Below are 20,084 nucleotides of genomic sequence, written 5' to 3' on the forward strand. Positions count from 1 at the left end.
TAAACCTAAACAAATGAAGTGAAAGAGCTGTATAATGAAAACTTTAAAACCCTGAAGAAAGAAATTGAAGAAGATACCAGATGATTGAAATACCTCCCAGGCTCATGGATTGTGGGATTAACATGGCTGAAATAGAACCCTCCCAAAAGCAAAGTACATATTAAATGTAATTTCCCCTAAAGATTTCAATGTAATTCTTCACAGAAATTGAAAAAAAAAAAACCTCTTAAAATTTATATGAAAAACAAATGACCCAGGATAGACAGGACAAACCTGGGGAAAAAAAATACTGCTGGAGATTCCACCATCACAGATTTCAAGGTGTACTACAGTGTTATAGTAATAAACATCATAGTACTGCCATAAAAAAGCATTGATCAATGGAACAGAATTGAGAACCCAGTTATAATAAAGAAACCTAGGTTTGACAATGTGGCCAAAAGTACTGAAGAAAAGACAGCCTCTTCAACAACTGGTGTTGGACAAGCAGGACTACATGTAGAAGAATGAAATTAGATCCATATCCCACATCCCATTCAGAACTCAACTACAAATAGATCTATCCTGAATCTGTTAGAAAAGAAGGTGGGGAATATTCTTCTACTTACAGCCACAGATAATGATTTTGGAATAGTACATGCATTAAAACCAACTATTGACAAATGGTATCTCAGGAAACCACAAAGCTTCTGTAAGCCAAAGCATACCATAAATCAAGTGAAGAGGCCGCCCACAGAATGGCAAAAATTTTTACCAGTCATGCATCTGACAGAAGATGTATGTTTAGAATATACACACAAATGGGGGTATGGAACAAACCAGAAAGTTCCACAAAGAACCAATATAAATGACTAAGAAATTTTTTTTTTAATGTTCAACAACCTTACCCACAAAAGAAATGAAAATTAAAAGTATTTTACAAGTTCATCTAAGATTATATACTGTCAGAATGGTTAATAACAATCAAAGACAGCACATTCTGGTGTGGATAGGGAGAAGGGAACACTTATTTACTGTTATTGGGACTGCAAACTGATACTATTCACTAGGGAAATTAGTGGGAGTTCCTAAAAACGGCAGAAATAGATCTATTGTACGATCTTGCTATACCACTCCTAGACATATATCCAAAGGACTCTATATGCTGTTGTAGAGATACTTGTTCATCTATGTTCATTGTAGCTCTATTCAAAATTCTCAAGAAATGGAAACAGCTTAGATGTCCATCCACTGATTAATGGATAATAAAAACATGATTCATTTACACAATTAAATAGTTATTACTCATTGTGGTGGTATTGTGTTCCCCAAAATATTGTGCACGCTAATAAACTTATCTAAGGTCAGAGAAGAGAGCAGCCACAATATTAAACATAGAGGATAGGCAGTGGTAGCACACACCTTTAATCCTAGCATTCATCCCTCTGGATCTCTGTGAGTTCAAGGCCACACTGAAAACAGCCAGGCATGATGACACACGCCTTTAATCCCAAGAAGTGAGCCTTTAATCCCAGGGAGTGATGGCAGATAGCAGAAAGGTATATAAGGCGTGAAGACCAGGAACTAGAAGCTTTTGGCTGGTTAAGCTTTCAAGCTTTGGAGCAACAGTTCAGCTGAGAGCCATTGGGATGAGGACACAGAAGCTTCCAGTCTGAGGAAACAGGATCAGTTGAGGAACTGGCAAGGTGAGGTAGCTGTGGCTTGTTCTGCTTCTCTGATCTTCCAGCGTTCACCCCAATAATTGGCATCAGGTTTGATTTTATTGATAAGAACTTTTAAGATTCCTGCTACATCTGGCGCCCAACATTTGTGGTACAAATTCATGAAAAAGCTGCTTGCCTGTGGCCTTGTGGGCCCCAGCTCAGGCCCCAGCTACCCTCAGCTGGTTGTGATGGCACATGCCGGTAGGATTTGCTGAAGGAGGCAGAGGCAGGAGGACCTGAGTTTGAGGCTGGCCTAGGAGGCTTGCTAAGGAGAAGCTATGGCCAGCTGGGGACTAGCTACAAACAGTGGCAGTGGGATCATGGAGGCAGTGACTGCTGCTCCAAGAGTTGCTGGCTCCTTCTCATAGTGTTGGTGACTGCATTGATGCTGCTACCTGAGACAAAGGGCTTACTGCTGCTTTTTCAGAGAAGAATTGGCAGGACCATCGTGTTACAAGAAAGCATCAGCAAAGATCAGTTTGGAAAAGTTTGGCAAGACAAATGGTGAGGAGAAATTGCTGTGAAGATTTTCTCTTCTAGGAAGAACATTCATGGTTCTAAGAGACAGACATTTATCAGACTGTGATTGCTCCAAACCACAGAGGAGACCAAAAAAAAAAATCTTCAGGGAAACATGACCACACCTAACAGCAACTTTGAAATCTTCAAAAGGATTATGGGACCCCACAATGATGATTCCACAAGGACTATGGTAAAGCCATCAAGTTGATTAACACCACGGAAAGATTGGCTTTGGACTACAAACTGCTCAGAACAATTTTGAGATGGCTAGCTGAGATGATCCAACCTGACAGACTACTTGAACAAAGACTTGAAACAAGCCCTGCACTTTCTCATTATGCAGCGACTGGACAAATGATACAGGACTTGACAATTAACTCAAAATTTTCTTTTCAGGATCCCCTAAAGATGCCTTCTCCCCCAGAAAGCAGGAAGTAATTTTAAGAAAATGACGCCCACATTCCCAAGAGTTAGGATGGGAGGTTTTTGGTCATTTAATGAGTTATGGATATTGTCATTGTTTATGATGGTTGGTTACAAGTTGTTAATTGTTAATGGTCAGGAAAAGAGCTGAACAAGGAGATTAGATTCAGAGTTTTTGTTTAAAAAAAGAAAAAGGAAAAAGAGAATATAGATGTGAGGTAGATCATTGAGTCTATTCTGAGAAAAAAGATAAAGAAATAATAGGATAAATGGGTAGATCATTGAATCTACTCTAAAAAGAAAAATGGGGAAGATATAAAAATGACAAAAGGTAGATTATTGAATCTATTATGAAAAGAAAAAAGAGAGAATATGAATATGATAAGATAAAAAGGGAGATTATGGAATCTACTTTTAAAAGGGAACTACTTGTTTTAAATAGGATAAGTAATGAAAATTTTTCGTCTGAGTTTATCAAATGTTACTGGACTGGACATTGTTAATATATATAATGGAGGTTTTTTATCTGAATCTGTCAAATGTTAATGGACTCAACATCATTAATGTAATTCTTGACTGTATATATTGTATATACTTATTGGATAGTTTTTCTTGTATTAGTTATAAGCTTTTTTTAATTTTAGACAAAAAAGGGGAAATGTGGTGGTATTGTGTTCCCCAAAATATTGTTCATGCTAATAAACTTATCTAAGGCCAGAGAAGAGAACAGCCACAATATTAAACATAGAGGATAGGCAGTGGTAGCACACACCTTTAATCCTAGTGTTCTAGGGGCAGAAATCCCTCTGGATCTCTGTGAGTTCAAGGCCACATTGGAAACAGCCAGGCATGGTGACACACATCTTTAATCCCAAGAAGTGAGCCTTTAATCCCAAGGAGTGATGGCAGAAAGCAGAAAGGTATATAAGGCGTGAAGACCAGGAACTAGAGGCTTTTGGCCTGGTTAAGTGCTGTGGGATGGTCTATATGTCAAATGTGCTGCTCTGATTGGTCAATAAATAAAACACTGATTGGCCAGTAGCCAGGCAGGAAGTATAGGTGGGACTAACAGAGAGGAGAATTGAGAGAACAGGAAGGCAGAGGGAGACACTGCCAGCTGCCACCATGACAAGCAGCTTGTGAAGATGCTGGTAAGCCAAGAGCCACGTGGCAAGGTATAGATTTATAGAAATGGATTAATTTAAGATATAAGAACTAGATAGCTAGAAGCCTGAGCCATTAGGCCAAACAGTTTAAATAATATAAGCATCTGTGTGTTTATTTTATAAGTGGACTGTCGGACTGCCAGGGCTTGGCGGGACCCAGAGAGAAAACTCTCCAGCTACAGTTAAGCTTTTAGGCTTTTGAGCAGCACAGTCAGCTGAGAGGCATCCAGTCTGAGGAAACAGGATCAGCTGAGGAATTGGCAAGGTGAGGTGACTGTGGCCTGTTCTGCTTCTCTGATCTTCCAGCGTTCACTCTAATACCTGGCTCCAGGTTTGTTTTTATTGATATGACCCTTTGAGATTCATGCAACAATTCAGTTGTAAAAAAAAAAAATGAAAATTTGCAAGTAAATGAGTGGAGCTGGAAATAATCATTCTAAGTGAGGTAACCCAGCCCCAGAAAATACCACAGGTTCTCCCGCATATGTAGCTGCTGACTTTCAATCCATGGCAACAGGTACAAGAGCAGTATGATGTTATGAGAGTAGCCAAGCACTTCTGTTTTTTTATTATTATTTAAAAAAACCTTTATTATATAAAAAAAAACCTTGCAAATTCACTTTCTGATTGGATTTAAAAGCCACTTAATAGGGGAAAATTCAGCCTGGTAATATAAACTAACCCAAGAACCTGTAGCTTGGTAAGTCATATACCCTAGATGAAAACCTACTGCTATTTTCCTGTGATACTGACATAATATTAAAACTACCCCCTAAGTATTTACCTTTATACTCAAAAAAAGGGCATTTCGCAATCCTCATCCAAGAAGCTTCTTTTTGCACATGTCCACTAATACAAAGGGAACTTGAACAAATCACACAGTTTGGAAACCTCAGTGTTATCAGTCAGAGGTAGGAGTGGACCAGATTGCCCCTTGTTTTTTCTTTACCCTCAGTACCTTACTGTGATTTCAGCTCTTCTCTGCTCCACAAACCAGGACTTAAATCACCCAGGAGGAAAACAGAAATGTGAAATGAAAAGAGAATTGTAAGACTTAGTCCCTTTCTGCATGATTGGAAGGTTTGGAAAGTTCCAAACAGCAAGCTAGTTTTAAAGCCTCAAGGAAACTTAAGTGATGATTAACTCCAACTCTCTCACATTACAGGTAAGAAAACCAACTGCTCATTTTCTCCAAGTCACCTGTTCCAACATCACAGATCAGAAATCAGATTCAGCTGCCTCTTGGGACAGTAGCTGATGGTTTTGTGTGGAGACAATTCACACACCTTTGTCTGCCAGTGAGATGAAAACACCCAGATTAGAAATTAGGTGCAAATTTCTCCTTTCATTTTAGATTACATTATGCTATAGTTCCTTGGTATACACTTGGCTCAGTAATAATGGCTTTCTCAAAGGACGTCAGATTTAGTAGTAGACAAGCAGATATATATCATAAATATTTCACATATAAAGATGTCCTTTGACTTGTAATGGGTCATGAACTAAGAAAATAGTCAATTAGTAATGTACTTGATTCTTAGAGCCCACATTAAAAGCTGGATCTCACAGTTCAAACATGTAATTGTAGTGATGGACAGATGGAAAGCAGAGGAAAGTGGGTCCCTCAAAATTCAAGGGCTACCTAGACAAGCTCATGTGATTAAACTCTTGCACCTGAAGACTGAGATCTCAGGTTATCCTTTGACCTTCACACTTACATGACAAATGCACACGATGTGCATATGTACACACATACATATGAACACAAACATAAACATATACATGCAAGTGATCACATCTTGATAGACTCATAAGGCAAGTATATCATAAATCAAACATGCATTTAATTGTGGTGGTATTTTACTTGTACTGAAATGTGATTTTTAATTGTATGTTAATAAATAAAGTTGCCTGGGGGTCAGAGCTATTAGAACCATAGCAAGTGCATGGCGGCGGTGGCACACGCCTTTAAGGACCTGGAGGGCGGTACATACAGGCAGTGACAAGGCAGTCACATGTTTAGGTTTACAACCAATGAGAAGGCAGAACAGCTAGACTATATAAAGACATACACACAGGAAGTAGGTCCCTTTCGGAGAGCTCTCTTGACTGAAGAGGATCACTGAAGCAGGAAGGGTGAGGCTCTTAGCTCTGACCTCTTGGCTTTCTTCTCTGAATCAGCTCTGTGTATCTTATTTAATAAGACGGTTGGTTACATCTACATTTAATATACCTAACTTGCCCCAAATTCCAGATTATCCCAGCCAATGCACTTATACTAGCCTATAAGATCAATAGACACAGAGTCTATTTTAAAATAAAATGTTGAATATCTTATTTTAAAAAAGAAACAATTCCAAAATGTTGGGTGTCTTGCTTTCCTAAAATTGTCTACCTGGTTCTTGTCCTCTATGAGATAGGTAGGCATTTGTGTGGACATCTAATATTTCCTTATTTTCCCTTGATATTCAGGACACAAAGCCAACAGACAGAACTTTTTGTAGAGTCAGGACATGAGAGGGGAAAGTAGGGGACTGAAGAGACAAAAGAAAAGGGAAAGCAATAAACGGAGTTTCAGCTTCCAGTGGAACTTGAAAAACACAGCAACGTGCTGCTACACATGATGGTAGTTATGATGAAAGGCCACATCATAACTGTGGATGTGACCTCCCTTAAGGTTTAGTTCATTTACATAGTAATGAAATGTTTCATAGTGATGAAAATGTTATACCCACATATTAGTGCATTGCTCAACCCTTATCGAGAAAGTAGAAGAGAATTAACACAGAAACTTACAACTGGACATTGTGTAGAAAGTCAGAGACCTTTGGAACATTCAGGCCTAAATGGGATGTCTTTATCAAGCCACTCCCCTCAAGGCTCAGGCATCTATCAAGAAGAGGAGGTGGTATATGTGCATGTGTCTATACAGGTGTATGTCCATGACATGGGGGAGCTGAAGGAAGGCATGAGGTGTCCTGTTCTCTGTCACTGTCCAGTGTTCAATTTACACAAGATTTCTCATGGAACCTAGAGCTAAACTAGCTGGCAATAAACCCCAGTAAGCCTACTGCCTCTTCTCTACCACAGCACTGGCGTTCCAGGCTCATACAGCCACTCCTAGATTTTCATGAGGTTGCTGTGGACATGAACTCCAGTCTTCGTGCTTTTACATGACTTACCCCCCACCACCGAGCCATCTCCTTAGCCCTCCCTTACAACATTAAAACTTCATTTCTATAACACACACACACACACACACACACACACACACACACACATATACCTCTGAGACATAAACTAGACACTATGATATATAAATTTGTAACTTTAAGAAGTCCTAATAAGAAAGAATAATAAAGCATTTAAAAGTACACCTGAGTGAATGTTTTGTCAACTTCTGGGTAAGATGATGGATGACAAGCCACATCCATGCAATGCAATGAAAGATAGGAATCACGGGGGAAAACAATAGATGTTATTACTACAAGGGAAAGAGCTAAAGAGATAAGATACAAGCTTAGGAGGGAATTTTCTCTGCAAAGAAGCAGCCTAGGGTGGACACCAATTGACTTCCAGTTCTACTGTGCTTGTTTTGAAAGGCCTGAGTCAACTGTAGCTGCCAGGAAGGTGCTGTCCTTTCCTGGAAATAGGTTTCATGACAACAGTGACCTGGACAGATATGACTGAAGAGATGTGATTGGACTTTGGAGACACTGAAAGTGAGGAGATTGCTGGAGCCAGGATAAGGCTATTGCTAACTTTTCTCCCCTAGCAGCCTGCACTGCACTCCCCAGCATGAAGAAAACATTGAATTGAACATTGGCCAATGCTCAAAGAGGCTTCTCTGACTAAGGCTGAGAACAGCAACAGACTGTCAGTTTGAACATAAATATTTAGAAGGCACTTTAACTGTGTGTCTATTTAGCAATGTATTAGTAGTAAGTTTTCTCCGAGGTCTCATGACCCCCTTAGCCATTGGCTTTTGGCCAGGTTTACAGTACCAGGCATATATTACATTTCATGGAGTGGACCTCCGATTCAGTCAGGAGGTGGTTACCCTCAGAACTGCCATGCCACTATTGGACCAGTGAGCTTGGCTTTTAAAACTTGGGTTTGGAGCATTAAACTCAAGTCCTCTTGCTTATAAGGCAAATAATTTACAGAATTATTTCTCCAGCTCCAAGGTATATCTTTTACTTTCCTGATTGAGTTATCTCTCCCCAGGATATACCTTTCTTAGTGTGCAAGTAATTGTCCCAAACCTTTGGTATCATTGTATTCTTTATGTATTTTTTCTTTATGTATATGCCTATGATAAAGATTAATGTGTAACCAATACACATTAAGAGGTTAACAATAATAAAATCAGAGGAAAATAAACTACAGCAAATATGTTATAGTTAAAGTTATTTAAAATATTAATTGCTTATTTCTAGAGCTTTGCATTAAGTAACTTTAGAGTACAGTTTATTGGAGGTGACTTGAGTGCAGAAAATAAAATTGCAAATAAAAGAGGGTGAATCAGGCCCTGGGATGATGGCTCAGTCAGCAAAGTGTTTGCATTGCAAGCATAAGAACATACATTTGATCCCCAGAATCTGCATAAAAATAGGGCATTCTGGGTATGAGTTACCTTACTTAATATGATATTTTCTAGTTCTGTCCATTTACTCAGATAGACTCCCTGGTAAAGGATGTGCAATGGCTGGGCAGAAAGGCTGGACACCAATGTCAAGCTAAGATGGAAAAAGGAATGAGCAACTGGGGAATGCTGAGAACTAGAGAAGTGGTTTTTCCATAGAAGAGTCCCCCAATTAGTTATCCAATAAAAAAGAGTCGTCCTTGAAATCATACACATACAGGTAACATTACACGAACTGAGCAGGCTGTATTTATGTGTTTAGACACACACACACACACACACACACACACACACACACACACATCATAATATATATATTAACAATGAAAGAAAAAGAGACTATTATTTAAGATAGCAAAGAGGGGTGTTCACAGGAGGTGTTGGAAGGAAGAAAAGGAAGGGCAGAAATGAGATAATTATACTCTGATTTCAAAAATAGAAAATGATTTTTAAGAATAGAGAGCATTTCATCATTCAGAACTGAGGAGGTGGAGGCAGGTAGAGACCTGGGCGCACTGGTCACTCAGCCTAGCCTAACTGGTGAGCTCTAGGTCAGTGAGAGACTATGGCTCACACAGAAAGAGGGGACAATGATTGGGGGATGAAACCTGAGGTTATAGTCTGGTTTCCATCTACACATACTAGCATGGACACACATAAGCACACACAGAAAGAGAGGGGACTGCTGCTATATGCGTAATATTAAACAAAACCTTTTCAAGCACTTACATATAATCTCAATAACAATGTTTGTGGTCCCTCACCACTTTCCTGTTCATAGTGACAGTAAACTGAGACACAAAAAGGCAAACTGCCTTCCCCAAGGAACAGTTATTAACTTGGGAGTTTGAGTCCAAACATAGATAATTTGTAAACTATCTGTACTTAGTTGGCCAACATATATTTTAGTCATTCTTCAACATTTGTTGTCAGGCTCAATTCTTTCAAAACACTTCTCAGAGATTTTTAAAATATAATCCAACATACACACATGAACACATTCACACACACTCAATAAAATGACATGATCATTTCATTGGATCAGGAAAGACCTTTGACAAAATCCAACGCCCTTACATGATAAAAGTACTGGAGAGATATCCCATCATAGATAAAAGGCCTGCTCATGCACCAACGATGGATTCTGATCCTACTCCTCTACTAAATGTACCTCCCCATGGGAGGCCTTACCTTATTGTAGGAGGGAATGGTGGGTGGGTTGGGAGGGGGAGAATGGAGGGGCAGGAAGATGGAAGAGGGCAGATAAAACCTGAGGTTATAGTCTGGTTTACACATACACATACAAACATGGACACACATAAGCACACACAGAAAGAGAGGTGACTACTGCTGTATGGGTAATTTTAAACAAATATTAAACCAAGTATCTTTGGTATGTGAAATGAATAATTTTTTTAATTATAAATAAATAAATAAATAAATAGATAGATAGATAGATAGATAGATAGATAGATAGATAGATAGATAGATAGAAAAAATACTGGAGAGATTAGGGATACAAGATACACATCTCAATGTAATAAAGGCAGTTTTACAGCAAGCCCATTGCCAACATCAACTTAAATGGAGAGAAACTTAAAGCAATTCCACTAACATCAGGAACAAGACAAGATTGTCCACTATCTCCACATCTATTTAACATAGTACCTGAAGTCTATGTAGGCTGTTGCTTTTTCCAAATGATGCTAAAGCAATAAGACAACTGAAGGAGATCAAGGGGATACAAATTAAAAGGAAAGAACTCAAAGTATCTTTATTTTCAGATTATATAATAGTATACATAGTGACCAAAAAAATTCCACCAAGGAACTCCTACAGCTGAAAAACACATTCAGCAAAATAGCTGGATTCAAAATTAACTCACAAAAATCAGTATTCCACATATATACAAATGAAAAATGAGTGAGAAAGAAATCAGGGAAACACATTCCACAATAGTCTCAAGTAATATAAAATATCTTGGGGTAACTCTAACCAAGTAAGTAAAAGACTTGAATGATAAAATTTCAAGTCTTTGAAGAAAGAAATTGAAGAAGATACCAGAAGATGGAAAGATCTCCCATGTTCATGGATTGGGTAGGTAGGATTAACATAGTAAAAATGGCCATTCTATCAAAAGCCATTTATAATGTCAACGCAGTTCCCAACAGAATTCCAACACATATTCTTCACATACCTTGAGAGGAATATTTTCAATTTCATATGGAAACAAAAATAACCCAGAATAGATGAAATAATCCTGAATAATCAAGGATCTGCTGGAAAGATCACATTCCCAACCTCAAATTGTACTACAGAGCTATAGTAATTAAAAAAAACAGCATGGTATTGGAACAAAGATATACACACTGTATCAATCAATGAAATTGAGTTGAGGACCCAGGCATAAATTCATATACCAAAGGATACCTGACTTTTGATAAAGAAGCCTGAAATGTATACTGGAAAAAAGACAGCATCTTCATCAAACAATGCTAGTAATCTGCATGTAGAAGAATGCAAATAGATCCATACTTACCACCCTGCACAAATCTGAACTCCAAATGTATCAAAGAAAAGACTTCAACAAAAACCAGATACAATGAACCTGAGAGAAGAGGAAGTGGGAATAGCCTTGAATTCATTGACATGGGAAAAGACTTCCTGAACTGAACACCTTTAGCACAGAAACTAAGATGAACAATTATTAAATGGGATCTCAAGAAACTGAAAGGCTTCTGTACAGCAAAGGAAACCATCATTTGGAAAAAGCAACAGCCTACAGAATGAGAAATGAAATTTGCCAACTATATATCTGATAGATACATATTTAAAATATATAAATAACTAAAAAAACCCCCTGGATTTCAAGAAAACAAATAACCTGGTTTAAAAATGGGGTACTGCTGTGGAATAATCTTTTTGTACACTGTGAAGATTTGTCCCTGTAATTGATTCAATAAAGAAGCTGACTGGCCAATAGCTGAACAAGAAAAAGTTAGGCAGGAACGCAAAATTGAGAATGTTGGGAAGGAGAAGAGCTATCAGAAGTTGCCAACCAGACACAGGGGGAACAGGAGGTGAACATGTCATGCTAATAAATTTATTGCCTTGTAGCAGAGCATCAATGAGGAATATGAGTTAACTTTAAATGTAAGATCTAGTTAGTAATAAGCCTGAGCTATTGGCTGAGCATTTATAATTTATATTAAGTCTCTAAGTCAATTATTTGGGAAGTCCCTGCTGGTTATTTGGGAACAGGTGGTTGGGACAGGAAAACTCCACCTACAAATGGTGTGCAACATCCAGGGCCATGTACATCCACATAAAGCCTGCAAAAGTTTTTTTTATAAAGGATCTAAATGCACAGAAACAGAGCTAGACACAACTTCCTAGTCTTATGTCTCTTTTACTTGCTGCAGTACAGAGAAGCAACAAGGGCAATATAATATCCTATATTATTCTAATAGTCTCTTCGACTCCTTTGACCAGCAACTTTAAGCCAGGTTGCCCGGCATTGGGTTTTTATTATTTAATGTTTGATGTATATGAAGTTATATCATTTAGGGTTATGTTTCCCCCAGAGTCACAAACTATCATTTTTTTTCATTTTCTTTCTTTGTTTGTTTGTTTATTTTTCAAGACAGGGTTTCTCTATGTAACAGTTCTGGCTGTCCTGGAACTCGATTTATAGACCAGGCTGGCCTCAAACTCACTGAGATCCACCTGCCTCTGCCTCTCAAGTGCTGGGATTAAAGGTGTACACCATCACTGCCTGCTTTTTTTTTTTTCATTTTCTTTCTTTCTTTTTTCTTTTCTTTTTTTTTTTTTTGTTGGTTTTTCGAGACAGGGTTTCTCTGTGTAGATTTGTGCCTTCCCTGGATCTCACTCTGTAGACCAGGCTGGTCTTGAACTCACAAAGATCCGCCTGCCTCTGCCTCTCAAGTGCTGGGATTAAAGGTGTGCGCCACCACCGCCCAGCTTTTTTTCATTTTCTAAGTTTTATTTTCTTATTTTATTTTCATCTGGTTAAATATTTTGCATTTCCAGTATTAATCATATTTTTAAAAGCATTCCATATGTTTTCATTTCTAGTATAAATATCAATCATAACAATCTAATTAAACCAAGACTTTTGGAATACACCTTTTTTTTCTATTTTAAACAGAGCACTGGCTAACTAAAGCAAGCCAGTTACAGACAAGACAGGCCTACTTCTTGCTCTGCCTTCACAGGAGTCACTGTTACGGAATCCCTACTACTTACATTGGTCTTTGGGAATAAATCTTTCATCCTTCTATCTCTAGAAACTGGATTTGTATGACCTACGACCTTAACTAGAATTACTTCGTTCTCATCTCAGTTTTTTTTATTGTTTGTCATATTTTCTCTAATCTGTTTTCTTTTTATTTTTTCTTACTTTAAATGATTCAAAATAAGCTTTTTAGAGAACATGAACAATTTTTTTCTTTTCTACTACTCAATATTTTCCCATTTTTATTTTGTTATTTTCTTCTTGCTTTTTCATTATTCTCTTTATCTCAGTTTTTTTCCTGTTATTTTAAGCTTGTATTTGCTTATCTTATTTTGTCTGGTATTGTATTTTCACGCTATTACAATGATTAGCTCATCACATGGGCTTTGGGCTTGAATTCTTTGGAAGTAATGTGGAACGGCTTCTCCCTAGATTTCCAAGTTTTGAGTTGATATTGGAACACACTTCTTCCATGGCCAGAAGAAAGTCCAATATCTTGCATGGCCCTTTGGCTATTTCTGTAGAGGAACAGATGCCTACTGGCAACCATTGGCTCCTCAAGGCCACTGGAAAATTAATATTACAAAGCTGACATTGTCCCTGGAAAAGAATATACCTCCCTCAAAGTGAGTTAATGTTACTTGTTAAAAATGGGAAGATATCCAAGATTCAGTACTAGGCCAGAAATAACACATGATAACAATCATCCATTTGTTCTTGAAATGAAAACTCACACTACCTCAGACAATTTTTACAAGTATGAAATCAACAGAATTTGAATTTATGTGTGACCCTAACAGTAACCATGTTAGAAAGATACCACTAGAAAGTTTTTTTTCTTCTTATCCATAGACACCTGTGTTTCAGGTAAACCAGAAAGAACAAATGTGAAGGTTGAGGAAGTGTGGAGACAAGCTAGGCTTATGTAGTGATCAACATAGGCTTTGACAAAACCAAGAATTCATAGAGTCAAGCCAAGTACCCCAAATTTTACATGATACATTAAGGTATGTTCTGGATGACTAAACCATTATCCTGAAACCTTGCCTATAAATGCTCTCAATCAAAAACTACATCTGTTTCCCATACTCAATGCTCAGAATTCATCATTTGCCAACACTAAGTATCTGATATTTTGTTGATTTTTCATATAGTTTATTTTGATCATATTCTTTTCTCTCCCCCAATTCTCTTAAATCTCCCCACCTCCACAACCACCTAATTTCATGTTCTTTCTTTCTCTCAAAACAAAAAATAAAATAAAAAACAAAAATCAAAACACCAAAATCAAAGCAAACAAACAGATAAGCAACAACAACAACCTAATAAGACCAACAACAACCCAATAAGACCAAAGTTAAAAAAATACAAAACAAAACAAAATAAAAAAACCAAATCAAACCAAAGTAAAGAAACAAAGGCACAAAAACAAAACAATAATATCAAAACCATGGGGTCAATTTTGTGTTGGCTAACTAATTCTGGGTTTGAGACCTGCACTTGAGTGTGGTTGTCTTAGTTAGGGTTTCTATTGCTGTGAAGAGACACCATGACCACAGCAGCTCTTATAAAATAAAGCATTTAATTAGATTTTGCCTATAGTTTCAGAGGTTTAGTCCATTGTCAACATAGTGGTGAGCTTGACAGCACTCAGGCAGACATGGTGCTGGAGAAGAAGATGAGAGCTCTACATCTGGATCCACAGGCAGCAGGAAGACAGAGACTCTGGGCTTGGCATGGGCTTCTGAAACCTCAAAGCCCACCCCAATGACACACCTCCTCCAATGAGACCAAACCTCCCAATCCTTTCAAATAATGCCACTCTCTGGTCACCAAACATTCAAATCTATGATTCTGTGGGGTAGGGGGTGTCAGTCTCATTCAAACCACCACACCTATCTAGTTTCAAGGTTTTAGACACTTTAGGAGTGTCAGGTATGGGTTCCATCTCATGAAGTGGATCTTAAATCCATGCAAAAAAATCAATGGATTGGTCACTCCTGTAACATTTTTATTACCATTATATCAAACTGCAAGCATCAGTAGTGACACTCTCAAAGCTTATGAAATGCCTAGGATATATCATCTAAAAGAAACTATTTTTGATGAGTAGCAAAGTACCCATGAACACATCAGGAGGTTAGTCCACGCATTAAGTCATTTGGTGACTTTTCTTGGTTGTCAATTTAACTACTAAAAACCAAGTAGTTGGATATACCTGTGAAGAATTGTTCTTGATTCAATCGTTTGAGGTGTGGAGACCCTCCCTAAATCTGGGTCACAGTTTCTGGTTGCAGCCAGAAGGGAGCTTTTGTCTTTTACATGCTTGCCCTTGCTCTCACTAACAATTTCATTTCTTTACTGGTATTATAGGCTACTTCTTTGGGATTCTGATATACAATGAAGATCAGCTAACACATTCAACTTTGCAGAGTGAACAACTTGAATTTTTGGACTTTCCATTGGGAGACAGCCATTGTTGGATTAGCTGGACCACAGCTTGTAAGCCAGTCTAATAAATCATACATATATATGTGTGTGTGTATATATATATATATATATATATATATATATGTGTGTGTGTGTGTGTGTGTATTCATACACATACATATTCATTATATATACATATTATGTTTGTGTATATATATATGTATTCATTCATATATTTATATATTTATTCATCATATATGGTGGTGGTTTGAATAGGAATGGCCCCCATAAACTCATTTGTTTTAATGTTTGGCCCATAGGGAGTGGTGCTATTAGGAAGTATGGCCTTATTGGAAGAAATGTGTCACTGTTGGGACAGGCTTAGAAGTCTTATATGCTTAAGCTATGCCCAGTGTGGCACATAGTCTCTTTCTGCTGCCTGCAGATCATGATGTAGAACTCTCAGCTCCTTCTCTAGCACCAGGTCTGCCTGTGCACTGTCATGCTTCCCTCCATGACAATAATGGACTAAACCTCTGAAACTGCAAACCAGCCCCAATTAAATGTTTTCCTTCCTTTATAAGAGTTATCATGGTCATAGTGCCTCTTCACAGCAATAAAACTCTAACTGAGACACATGTATGTATATATATATATATATATATATATATATATATTCATTTTATCTGTTCTTTTATTCTAGAAAACCCTGATTAATGTACGTCACAATCAAATTGTCTCTGCTAATGACTTCATAGATATACCTACAGATATGTTTTATTAGTTGCTAGACAAATCTCAATCCAGTTAAGTAGATAATGAAATAGCTTCTCATTTTTACTTTACTTGAGATTAGCATCGGAAAAAAAAAAGGAGATGGTTGATTTGTGCTTCACATGGTTCTCAGTACTTATGGCATACTTCTGAATCTGGAATGGGTAAAGAAATGCATCAGTGACAGGATGTAAGCAAAGACACCATTAATAAGAATTTTCAATGATGCAGGCAATAGTACATGATGGAGTAGCTTAGAATATTAATAATGCATGTTATATTCAATTATAGTTTGGAGTTGGGGACAGCAGGATTAATTGATGGATTGCTTTGAAGGGTAAAGTCAACGATGACCACAGTATTTTAGCCATGAGTAGAAATGCATGAAATAAAAATTGCTCATGGAAAAGCAAGTTTGGAAAGATAGAAATCAGTTGGTTGAAGTTTTTCTTTGTTTTTTTATTTTCAATATAATAAAATTAATAAGCCTTAAGTGAACATTCACTAAGTTTTGACAATTGCAAACATCTGAGGACCCAAAATCTTATGAAACAATCAATGCACATGACTTTGGCTTTAGAGCATTTCCTCGTATCTCTTTCCACTCTATCTCTACCTACCTGGGGAACAGCCACTTTGGATTCTGTATTCCTTTTACATGGTTAAAGAGTTTACATGAGTAGGATCTTACTTAGAAAGGATGAGTAGACTACTGAAATAAGTTCAGCTTCTGTTAGATATGGAGATGCCACAAAGGCAGCATTAACTGAAGGCACCCTGCAAGGGGACTGCAGAGGCCAGTGGAAGATAAGACATGAGTAAGATGTAGACAAAGAGACCTGCTGAAGCTAAGTTCTAAGCCTGGTACTCCTGGATAGTGCTTTTGAATTAGCACAGTCTTTGGAAAATTTTGAGAATAGCTCTTACTTTGCAGGAATCAGCTTCAAGTGGAGCAAAACAACTGGACAAGACTTTCAGCCACAGATCTATAAAGAAGCCAGAGAGACTGACTCAAGTCTGGCACACAATGTCAGCAGGTTAACAAAGACTGTGTGGTGTAATTACTCCCCCACTTTCTGTTTCAGTATTGACTTGATTTCAGATTAGTGGTGGTGAACCAAAACTAGGTGGGGGATAAAGTGTGGCAGCACTTTGAGATGGGACAAAAATTGCAGTTTTTAATAACTTGCCTTGGGTGCAACCATGGATAACAGACTCAGAGGAAGATACAGTTGTTTATTGTGGCTTGTGGATGCTCTGCCTGCCTGCTAGGATCAGTCTGACAGAAACTCCTGAAATGAGCCAGAAGAAAATTTTCTTTCGGTTTTCTTCTTTCCAGTGGACATTGGAGTGTGGATCCTAATTCTGGAGCTAAAACAATTGAGGTGGCAGGGTCACAACTCTTATTAATAAATATCTAAAACTGCATAGAAAGCCTATCTAAGAAAATGTTCTCTAACTCAGAGACATCTATGGGGACTAGAAAACACTTTGTATGGGCTGGTTTGGAATGTCAACTTGATGCAAGCTAGATTCATCAGAGGAAGGAGCCTCAGTTGAGGAAATGCCTCCTTGAGATACAGCTGCAGGCATTTTCTCAATTAGTGATCAGTGGGGTAGCTTCCAGCCCATGGTGGGTGGTGCCATCCCTGGGCAGGTGGTCTGAGATTCTATAAGAAAGCAGGCTGGGAAAGCCAGGAGAAGCAAGCCAGTAAATAGTACCCCCAACCCCACCCCGCCGCGCGCCATGGCCTCTGCATCAGCTCCTGCCTCCAGAATCCTACCAGATTTTAGTTCCTGTCCTGACTTCCTTCAGTGATGAACAACATCAAGTGTAAGCCAAATAAACCCTTTCCTCCCCAGCTTGCTTTTGGGTCATAGTGTTTTGTCACAGCAATAGAAACCCTAAGACTCACTTCATGCCAAAATATTTTCTTTTCTTCTCTACTGTGTTTTCCTTTATGGTATGAAAGCTTTCAGGATTCTAACCACCTTAAATTTTCATCAGCTGGGGATTTATTTCTTCTAGCTGAGGGTATGACCATGTGGAACAGTATGGAGGAGGGAGATGGTGGTGCTAATGTGAAGGAAAGCAAAGAGTCTCAAAATCTGGGCAATTGTAGGGAACATCTCAGAGAAATATCCACTGTGGCATTTCTCCAAGACCTGGTTATATATCACCAACCTGGGAGCTTCTTGGGAAGCCTTCGTCCTCCTGATCCTCCTCCTCCTTCTTGTACCCCCTTTCCTCCTCCCCCTAATGTGCTGCAGACTGTACCTCTTAGCCATTATCCAAACCACTTATGCAGACTCATCCATCATAAAGCATCCTGTCTCTCTTGTTTGCCCTTTCTTTGTCCTTTTGGCTCGCCTTCTTTCTGCTTCATTTAGAAATGTTGACAAGGCATTGTTATGTGCTGACTGCTTTGGTTTTTAAGTTTAGTTATTAAATGGCTCTTTTGTTGTTATTGTTGTTTTCTCCAGCACCAGGTCTTAATAGCCACTGAACTGCAAATAATGGAAAAGGCAAACAAAGAGAGAGAATGTTGAGAAGTAATATTTCCCAAATAATGACACTCCAGGTTGGCAGAGGAAGGGTCATTTTACTAACCTGGGTTGCAGAATAGATAAAGTTACAGTCTTTGAAGCTGGAATTCCATTAGTTTCAGATGGGGGAATTAGGGAGTTTATGTGTCTGCTATTTTTAGTAGAGAAAAGTGAGAGGCACTAATAGCATAGTCTTGCTGCATGTTGGATGGATTCGCTGTGTGGAGTGAATAGAGTAAAGAGGAGTGTGTAAATGAAGAGTGAGAGTCTAGAAGAGGGCCAAGTGTGTACTTTGTATTGTGAGGGTATTGGGCTCAATGGAAAAGTGATGGCCATTGAGTTCATAACAATGGTGATGATGGGGTGTAGTAGCTCACCTCTGACCCATTTCCCCATCTGTCTCATGGTTACAGAAAGACAAGTGATTATAGAGAATAAATATAAGTGTTGGTTGGTTTAATGCTCTTTTTTGCACTCATACTTTTCCTCCTAGGCTTTATTTTTATGATTGTGAATAATGATCTCTTTTGGAATTCTTAAAGCCATATACTTTATAGGAAACAATTCTGACCGGCTTGAGGCAAGTAGTTTAGGAAGAAGAGGCTGTGTCCAAGTATGGTGACTGTGCTAATCGTTTTTCATTAGCTGTAGAGAGTTATCCACTTCCTGCAACCTGTCATGGGGCAGATGGCAGTCTGCTGAGCTGTACCACATAGTCTTGTAAAATTTCAATTGTCCCAAGTCTGGAATTGGGTAAGCCTAACTATGATCTCCAGATGCAGGACAATAGTGAGACATCCCTAAAGTGTTTATATTACATTATTGTCACCATGGTAACTGGCATTAACCAGAGATCTGTTCCCTCTATTTTATTTTGTAGAAAGAAACATCTGGAAGCCCCAGGACTGTGCAGCATTTCCTTGATGATACATCCAGGTGTAGACATTGCCTAGAGTAAGAGACAAAAACCACCCTAATTCTCACTTCTGCAAGTCCAGATCCTATAAAATCTCTGTTTTAGCAGGAATGTTTTCTAAGCTGACTAATTAAACCAATATTACCTTAAGGATAGTGGTTCTCAACTTGTGGGTTGTGACCCCTTTGTGAGTCAAATAGCCTTTTCACAAGGGTGATATGTCAAATATCCTGCATGTCAGATATTTACATTATGATTCATAGTAGTGGCAAAATTACAGTTATGAAGTAGCAATGAAAATAATTTTATAGTTAAGAGTCACCACAACATGAGGAACTATATTAAAGGGTCTCAGCATTAGGAAGAGCATTTCACTGAAGTGAAGAATCTTGGGATAGACCAAAACAGATTGAAAAACAAAAATTATAGCTAGTTATCAAGTGTGTGTTATCTAGAACAACTCATCTTACTCTTACATGCTCTATGTACATATTCTCATTTAGTCATCACATAAATTATATCAAATAGACAGTAAAACTTCCTTTTTCATAGGAAGGAAGCTACATTCACTGGGGTTGGACAACTTGTCTACTTTGAACAGTTTGTGATAATCAAAACAAGATGAAACCTGTGATTCTGACCTAAAAGGCCATGTGATTAACAAGAGTTGTCTTTCATCAATCAGAAACATAACCTCAACATT

General features: G+C 38.1%; 1 long non-coding RNA gene across 2 annotated transcripts in view; it reads left to right on the forward strand.

Annotated features, from left to right (window-relative positions):
- LOC131896076 (uncharacterized) overlaps positions 1–19,531 on the forward strand; it is a 34,542-nt gene extending 15,011 nt beyond the window's left edge. The window contains exons 3-4 of one of the 2 annotated variants that reach the window (XR_009375361.1): positions 16,853–16,955; positions 19,346–19,531. This is a non-coding gene — a long non-coding RNA (uncharacterized LOC131896076). The remainder of the gene's footprint in view (positions 1–16,852; positions 16,956–19,345) is intronic. The other variant, XR_009375360.1, reaches the window with a different exon arrangement.
- Positions 19,532–20,084: the final 553 nt, after the last annotated feature.

This window comes from Peromyscus eremicus, chromosome 19 (genome assembly GCF_949786415.1).
Source record: "Peromyscus eremicus chromosome 19, PerEre_H2_v1, whole genome shotgun sequence".
NCBI classification, from domain to species: Eukaryota; Metazoa; Chordata; class Mammalia; order Rodentia; family Cricetidae; genus Peromyscus; species Peromyscus eremicus.